The sequence below is a fragment of the Macaca thibetana genome, chromosome 1 (assembly GCF_024542745.1).
Source record: "Macaca thibetana thibetana isolate TM-01 chromosome 1, ASM2454274v1, whole genome shotgun sequence".
Taxonomy (NCBI): Eukaryota; Metazoa; Chordata; class Mammalia; order Primates; family Cercopithecidae; genus Macaca; species Macaca thibetana.
The window spans coordinates 163,195,562-163,203,324 of record NC_065578.1 but is presented as its reverse complement, the minus strand read 5'-3'; the positions used below and the strand labels follow the sequence as shown (position 1 = coordinate 163,203,324).

Below are 7,763 nucleotides of genomic sequence, written 5' to 3'. Positions count from 1 at the left end.
ACCTAGGACAACTCTGGAAGGACATAGTAGGTTCTCAGTAAATGTCTATTCATTTGACTGTAGTAGTACTGGATAGTGGATGATGGACTTAAAAAACAAAAATCAGCCTAACGCTAAAATTTTCTGCAGTTGCTGGGAGTCCAGCTAGATACTCTGGACAACAGACACAGTGGGGACCGAATATCCTGGGAGCAAGGAAGTAAGATGTGACTGCAGAGTTGCTTTTGTTGCAGTTTAAGAATTTTTTTATTTTATTTCTTTCTTTCTTTCTTTCTTTTTTTTTTTTTTGAGACGGAGTCTCGCTCTGTTGCGCAGGCTGGAGTGCAGTGGTGCAATCTCGGCTCACTGCAACCTCTGCCTCCCAGGCTCAAGGAATTCTCCTGCCTCAGTCTCCCGAATAGCTGGGATTACAGGGACACCCCACCGTGCCCGGCTAATTTTGGTATTTTTAGTAGAGACTGGTTTTCACTATATTGCCCAGGCTGGTCTTGAACTCCTGATCTCAGGTGATCCACTCACCACCGCCTCCCAAATTGCTGGGATTACAGGCGTGAGCCACCGCACCCAACCTAATAATTTTTAAAATATGGCCCAAAGGCTTCAGATTTATGGCAGTCAATCTTAGGTAACTTATTTGGATATGCACTTTGTTCAAGTAAGTGAGCGAACACACAAAACAAAGTTGGAGAGGGATAGAAAATGAGAGAAGAAAGGAGGAGAGGAGGAGAAAGGATTCAAAGTTGCAAACTTTAAGACAAATCAATTGAACAGTAGATATCAACACTGCAGAAGGATTTTCCATTTTACACAAGGAATGCAAGCTTGCATTGAACAGTAAATAGGATGTTTTTATTTTGATAAATTTGGCTTACATCTAACTTTTTAAAAACAAATCCATCAAATAAAGCAAAGTATGTATTTAATTCCATTTGCAAAAGATTATCTGAATTATTTCCAGGTTTTGGAATAGCTGCCATGAGTCCCATGCCATAGCTCCATTGTACTGCTAGGTCACTTAAAAACCTTCTGTGTGTTTTTGGGGGATATTTTATTTATTTATTTTTTCAATTTGACAGTCATTTTATTTATTTATCTTTTTTTTTTTTTAAATAGGGTCTCGCTCTGTCACCCAGGATGGAGTGCAGTGGCACAATTATAGCTCACTGCAGCCTCAAACTCCTGGGCTCAAGCAATCCTCCTGCCTCAGCCTCCTGAGTAGCTGATCCTACAGGCATGTGCCACCATATCTGGCTAATTTAAAACAACTTTTTTTAGAAATGGGTTCTCTTTATATTACGCAGGCTGGTCTCAAACTCCTGGCTTTAAGCGATCCTCCTGCTTCAACCTCCCAAGGTGGTAGAATTACAGGTGTGAGCCACTGCTCTCTACCTTTTTTTTTTTTAATACATATTTAAAAATTTTTAATAAATATGGGACACCTCACAAATTTGTGTGTCATCTTTGCACAGGGGCCATGCTAATCTGCTCTGTATTGTTCCAGCTTTTAGTATATGAGAACTTTTTTTTTTTTTCTGAGACAGAGTCTCACTTTACCACCCAGGCTGGAGTACAGTGGTGGGATCTTGGCTCATTGCAACCTCCACCTCCCGAGTTTAAGTGATTCTCATGCCTCAGCCTCCCGAGTAGCTAGGATTACAGGTGTGCACCACCACACCTGGCTAATTTTTGTATTTTTAGTAGAGATGGGGTTTCGCAATGTTGGCCAGGCTGGTCTTGAACTCCTGACTTCAAATGATCCACTCTCCTTGGCCTCCTAAAGTGCTGAGATTACAGGCGTGAGCCATCACACCTGGCCCGAGCACTACTTTTTAATCGATACATATTAGAGACGCATATTTTGGAGTACATGGGATAACTTGATACATTTACACCATCAAATCAGGATAACTGGGATATTCATCACCTTAAATATTTATTTTTGCTTTATACTAGGAGCATTCAAGTTATTCTCTTATAGCTATTTTAATTATTCTATCCTGGCCGGGTGTGATGGCTCACCCCTGTTATCCCAGCACTTTGAGAGGCCAAGGAGGGCAGATTACTTGAGCCCAGGAGTTTGAGACCAGCTTGGACAACATGGTGAAACCCCTTCTCTACAAAAAAAAAACACAGAAATTAGCCAGGCTTGGTGGTGCACACCCTGTAGTCCCAACTACTTGGGAAGCTGAGGCTGGAAAATTGCTTGAGTGTGGGAAGTTGAGGTTGCAGTGAGGCCTGACTGTGCCACTGGACTGCAGCCTGCGTGACAGAGGGAGACCCTGTCTCAAACGGAAACAAAAACAAACTTAAATGGGCAGTCAATTAATGTTAACTGTAGTTACTCTACTGATCTATCGAACACCAGGTCTTATTTCTTTTAAGTGTATTTGTACCCATTAATCGACCTCTGTTTATCCCCCTTTCCCTGTTACCCTTCCCAGCCTCTGGTAACCACTAATCTACTCTCTATCTTTATAAGATCTACTTTTTAGCTCCCTCGTATGAGTGAGAACATGAGATATTTGTCTCTCTATGCCTGCCGTATTTCACTTAACATAATGATCTCCAGTTCCATCCATGTTGCTGCAAATAGCACAACTTCACTTTTTTTTTTTTTTTTTTTTTGAGATGGAATCTTGCTCTGTCACCCAGGCTGGAATGCAGCGGTATGATTTCAGCTCACTGCAACCTCTGCCTCCTGGGTTCAAGCAATTCTCCTGCCTCAGTCTCCCAAGTAGCTAGAATTACAGGCGCCCACCACTACGCCCGGCTAATTTTTGTAGTTTTAGTAGAGACAAGGTTTCTCCATGTTGACCAGGCTGGTCTCGAACTCCTGACCTCAGATGATCTGCCCACCTCAGCCTCCCGAAGTGCTGGGATTACAAGCATGAGCCACCACGCCCGGCCAACTTCACTCTTTTTAATGGCTAGATAATATTCCATTGTGTATATAGGCCGTATTTTGTTTATCCATTCATCCATTGATGAACAGACCTTTTCTAATTAAACATTTTTAGAATATAAGAATAAAAGACCTAATTATGTGTTTAAGGGTATTCTAAAAAAACAGTGACTTGCACATTCAAATATAATTATCATTGCCTCTAAGATTATTTATTGTCACAGTAGAAGGTCCCCTTGTAACACACACACATACACACATACAAATGAACAATGTATGATTTCTAGCTCTTTGTCAGTGGTGTTAACTGAAGTCTTGCTTGAATTTTCTATTTACACTTAGAGAATGTTGTTAAACACAAAACAATCATTAAAAAAAACTAGTAAGAAAACTAATGGTCAAAGAATTATTTAACATGCTCATGTAGTATAACATTCTTTACTAGAGTTAAGTGAAATAACTTGTTAAGGCAAAAGCTTATCAAAGTGGCATCTTTGACAGGCTCAAGCTTCCTAAAAGAAGCCATAGGGAATAGTGGCTAGGGGCAAAAAATAAATAATGGAGTCTCTGTTTCTTCCACTTACAATCTCTTCACAATCTCTCTGTGCCTCAGTTTTTTTCTTTTCTTTCTTTTTTTTTAGACAGGGTCTTGTTCTGTTGCCTAGGCTGGAGTTTAGTGGCATGATCTCAGCTCACTGCAGTCTCCGTCTCCTGGGTTCAAGCGATTCTCATGCCTCAGCCTCCGGAATAGCTGGGACCACAGGCACGCACCACCACGTTTGGCTAATTTTTGTATTTTTAGTAGAGATGGGGTTTCACAGTGTTGGCCAGGCTGGTCTCGAACTCCTGACCTCAAGTGATCTGCACACCTTGGCCTCCCAAAATGCTGGGATTATAGGCATGAGCCACCATGCCTGGCTGTTCCTCAGTTCTTCTTTCATTTTTAAAATGGGAGTGATGATAATAATAGTACCTTACAGGGTTGTTGAACAAATTAGTTAATATAAAGTGTGTAGGACAGGGGTAGGTCCCCAGTAATTCCTATTTAAATGTTTGCTTTTTTTGCTTTTTTTTTTTTTTTTTTTTTTTTTGAGACAGAGTCTCCCTCTGTCACCCAGGCTGGTGTGCAATGGTGCAATCTCGACTCATTGCAACCTCCGCCTCCCGGGTTCAAGTGATTCTGTTGTCTCAGCCTCCTGAGTAACTGTGACTACAGGCGCAGGTCACCACGCCCAGCTAATTTTTCTATTTTTAATAAAGACAGGGTTTCACCATGTTGGCCAGGATGGTCTCGATCTCCTGACCTCGTGATCCACCCGCCTCGGCCTCCCAAAGTGCTGGGATTACAGGCATGAGCCACTGAGCCCAGCCAATGTTTGCTATTATTATTAGATAGAAGACAGGAGTGGAATTTTCAAATGAGATAATATCTATATATGAGGACCACATACATTTTTATTCTACCTTCTGCCAGTTCTCTGTGAATGTTCTGACAAGCTCAATTTTCTTTTCTCTTTCTTGTTTTTATTTTTGTTTTTGTGACAAGGTCTCACCCTGTCACACAGGCAGAGTACAGTGGCCCAATCACAGCTCACTGTGCCTCCATCTCCCAGGCTCAAGCCATCCTCCCACCTCAACCTTCCAAGTAGCTGGAACCACAGGCGATTGCCACTACACGTGGCTAATTTTTCTTCTTTTCTTTGTAGAGACAGAATCTTGTTACGTTGCCCAGGCTGGTCTCAAACTCCTGCACTCAAGTAATCTTCCTGCCTTGACTTCCCAAAGTGCTAGGATTATAGGCATGAGCCACCATACCCAGAGACCAATTTTGTTTTCTTTCTGCAATCTCTCGGTGCATTATGATAATGACTGCCCAGGTCATTAAGGTGCCCTGGTCAGTTGGTGGCAGTTTTTATAGCTTCTGTATTGCTGGCATAAAATCCTGGGGAAATACAGGCTTTCTAAGCTTTTTGTATGGATTCAGGTTTATTTCTGGTTACCAGGGCTTTCACCTGTTGTACATCATATCTTAACACAGTTGGTTAAGAAATGGTTTGCTGATAGGTTTGAACTCAAGCTAAATGATCCACGTACATTTCTCTTGCCTCATTGCATGTAAGCCTCCTTTCTGCCTCAGGATATTAAGTCCTCCACAAACAGACTGTCCCATTCCAACTCTGCAAACTCTGTCCTGCCTACTTACGTGAAATTAATGATTGCTAAAATGTCATAGGTGTTACCGAGGGCAAGAGAAAAACATTTAAGGGACATGGCACACAGTATTGATTGCTTACCCCAACCTATTCTCTTTCTTCCTTGCCAACAGACACCCAATTTTTCCTCTCTAGAAAAGTAACCCTATAAGGCCAGGTGCGGTGGCTCACGCCTGTAATCCCAACACCTTGGGAGGCTGAGGCGGGTGGATCATCAGGTCAGCAGTTTGAGACCAGCCTGACCAATATAGTCTAACTCCTCTACTAAAAATACAAAAATTATCTAGGCATAGTGGCGTGTGCCTGTAGTCCCAGCTACTCGTGAGGCTGAGACAGGAGAACAACTTGAACCCGGGAGGCAGAAGCTGCAGTGAGCCAAGATTGCACCACTGCACTCCAGCCTGGGCAACAAAGCAAGACTCCGTTTCAAAAAAAAAAAGGAAAAGAAAACGAAAAGTAACCCTATAGTGAGCTCAGCTCAAGGATAAATCCTGAATATTCTAATGACCATTCCATTCCCGTTCCCAGTGACTGATTTATGGGGTGGGCATGTGACTAGTATCTCATCAATGACATAAAGAGGAACCTGGCTGGACATGGTGGCTCACCGCTGTAATCCTAACACTTTGGGAGGCCAAGGCAGGTGGATCACTTGAGGCCAGGAGTTTGAAACCAGCCTGGCCAACATGGTGAAACCCCAACTCTACTAAAAATACAAAAAAAAAAAAAAAAAATCAACCAGGCATGGTGGCAGGCACCTGTAATCCCAGCTACTCGGGAATCTGAGGCAGGAAAATCGCTTGAACCTGGGAGGCAGAGGTTGCAGTAAGCCGAGATTGTGCCACTGCACTCTAGGGTGACAGAGAGAGACTCCATCAAAAAAAAAAAAAAAGAGAAAACTTCCAGGGGCTTTATTTGGAGTATTTCTTTTCTGGAATGAAAAAAGAGGGTCTGGCGCAGTGGCTTATGCCTGTAACCCCAGCACTTTGGAAGGCCAAGGTAAGTGGATCGCGAGGTCAGGAGATCAAGACCTTCCTGGCCAACATGGTGAAACCCAGTCTCTACTACAATACAAAAAATTAGCCGGGCATGGTGGTGCATGCCTGTAGACCCAGCTACTCAGGAGGCTGAGACAGGGGAATCACTTGAACCTGGGAGGAGGAGGTTGCAGTGAGCCGAGATTGTGCCAGTGCACTCCAGCCTGGTGACAGAGCAAGACTCTGTCTACGAAAGAGAGAAAGAGCCGGGTGCTGTGGCTCAAGCCTGTAATCCCAGCACTTTGGGAGGCTGAGACAGGCGGATCACGAGGTCAGGAGATCAAGACCATCCTGGCTAACACGGTGAAACCTTGCCTCTATTAAAAAAAAAAAAAAAAAAAAACTAGCTGGGCGAGGTGGCGGGTGCCTGTAGTCCCAGCTACTCGGGAGGCTGAGGCAGGAGAATGGCATAAACCCGGGAGGCGGAGCTTGCAGTGAGCTGAGATCCGGCCACTGCACTTCAGCCTGGGCAACAGAGCGAGACTCCGTCTCAAAAAAAAGGAAAAGAAAGAGAGAGAGAGAGAGAGACAGAGAGAAAAGAAAGAGTAAACAGAATACCCTAATTTCTTGCATTGGACATTGTTTTTGTTGTTGTTGTTATTCCAATGTGATTCCTAAAATTGCTGCAGCCACCCCGCAACAACGAAAGCTGTCACAGGATAAGTCAACACGTTGACAATGACAGTGATAGAAAGAAATGGGGCCCTGATGAGGTCACTGAGCCATGGATTAAGCAGCACTGGGGCTGCCCCACCTTTGAATCTCTTATTGGGTGAGGGAGAGTATATTTTTCTTATTGTTGAAGACAGTTGTCTGGGCTTTCTGTTACTTGAGACTTAAGAAAACCAAGGGCAACTGAACAGAGTGGCTCACGAGGATAATCGCAGCACTTTGGGAGGCAGAGGCAGGCAGATCGTTTGGGCTCAAGAGATCAACACCAGCCTAGGGAACATGGTGAAACTCTGTCTCTACAGAAAAATACAAAAATTAGTCAGACATGGTGGTGCGTGCCTGTAGCCCAGCTACTAGGCAGGCTGAGGTAGGAGGATTACCTGAACTCAGGAGGTCCAGCCAAGATTGCAACACTGCACTCCAAACTGGGCAATAGGAGGCCCTGTCTCAGAAAGAAAAAAGAAAACCAAAAGAAATGTCTTCAAGAGGACAATAACCTTACGATATGCCCGCAGAGTAAGACAGAGATAGAACATGAGCTGCTTAATGATGGATTCAGGATATATATATTTTTTAATTTTAAATACACATTTTAAATTAAAATTTTTAACAAAAAATTTTTTTTAAAAAAATTTTTTAACAAAAAAAGAGAAGGGGTTTCATCATGTTGCCCAGGCTGGTCTGGAATTCCTGAGCTCAAGCAATCTGCCTGCTCCAGCTCCCAAGAGTGATGGGATTACAGGTGTGTGCCACCACACCTGCCGGATTCAGGATATATTTTAATCTATAGGGGTTTGTGTGTGTGTGTGTGTGTTTTCTTTGTGTTAATTTTTAAAATATGGAATGCTTCATGAAGTTGTATGTCATCCTTGCACAGGAGCCATGCTAATCTTCTCTGTATTGTTTCAATTTTGGTATATGTGCTGCTGAAGCGAGCAC

The 7,763-nt window shown here is 43.2% G+C and overlaps 2 non-coding genes across 2 annotated transcripts; both read right to left on the bottom strand.

Moving 5' to 3' along the window:
- Positions 1–1,424: 1,424 nt before the first annotated feature.
- LOC126944621 (U6 spliceosomal RNA) lies at positions 1,425–1,533 on the bottom strand. Its single transcript, XR_007722135.1, has one exon. It is a non-coding gene; the product is annotated as a U6 spliceosomal RNA (small nuclear RNA).
- Positions 1,534–7,656: 6,123 nt separating this feature from the next.
- Positions 7,657–7,763, bottom strand: LOC126944482 (U6 spliceosomal RNA). The gene has a single exon (XR_007722068.1). It is a non-coding gene; the product is annotated as a U6 spliceosomal RNA (small nuclear RNA).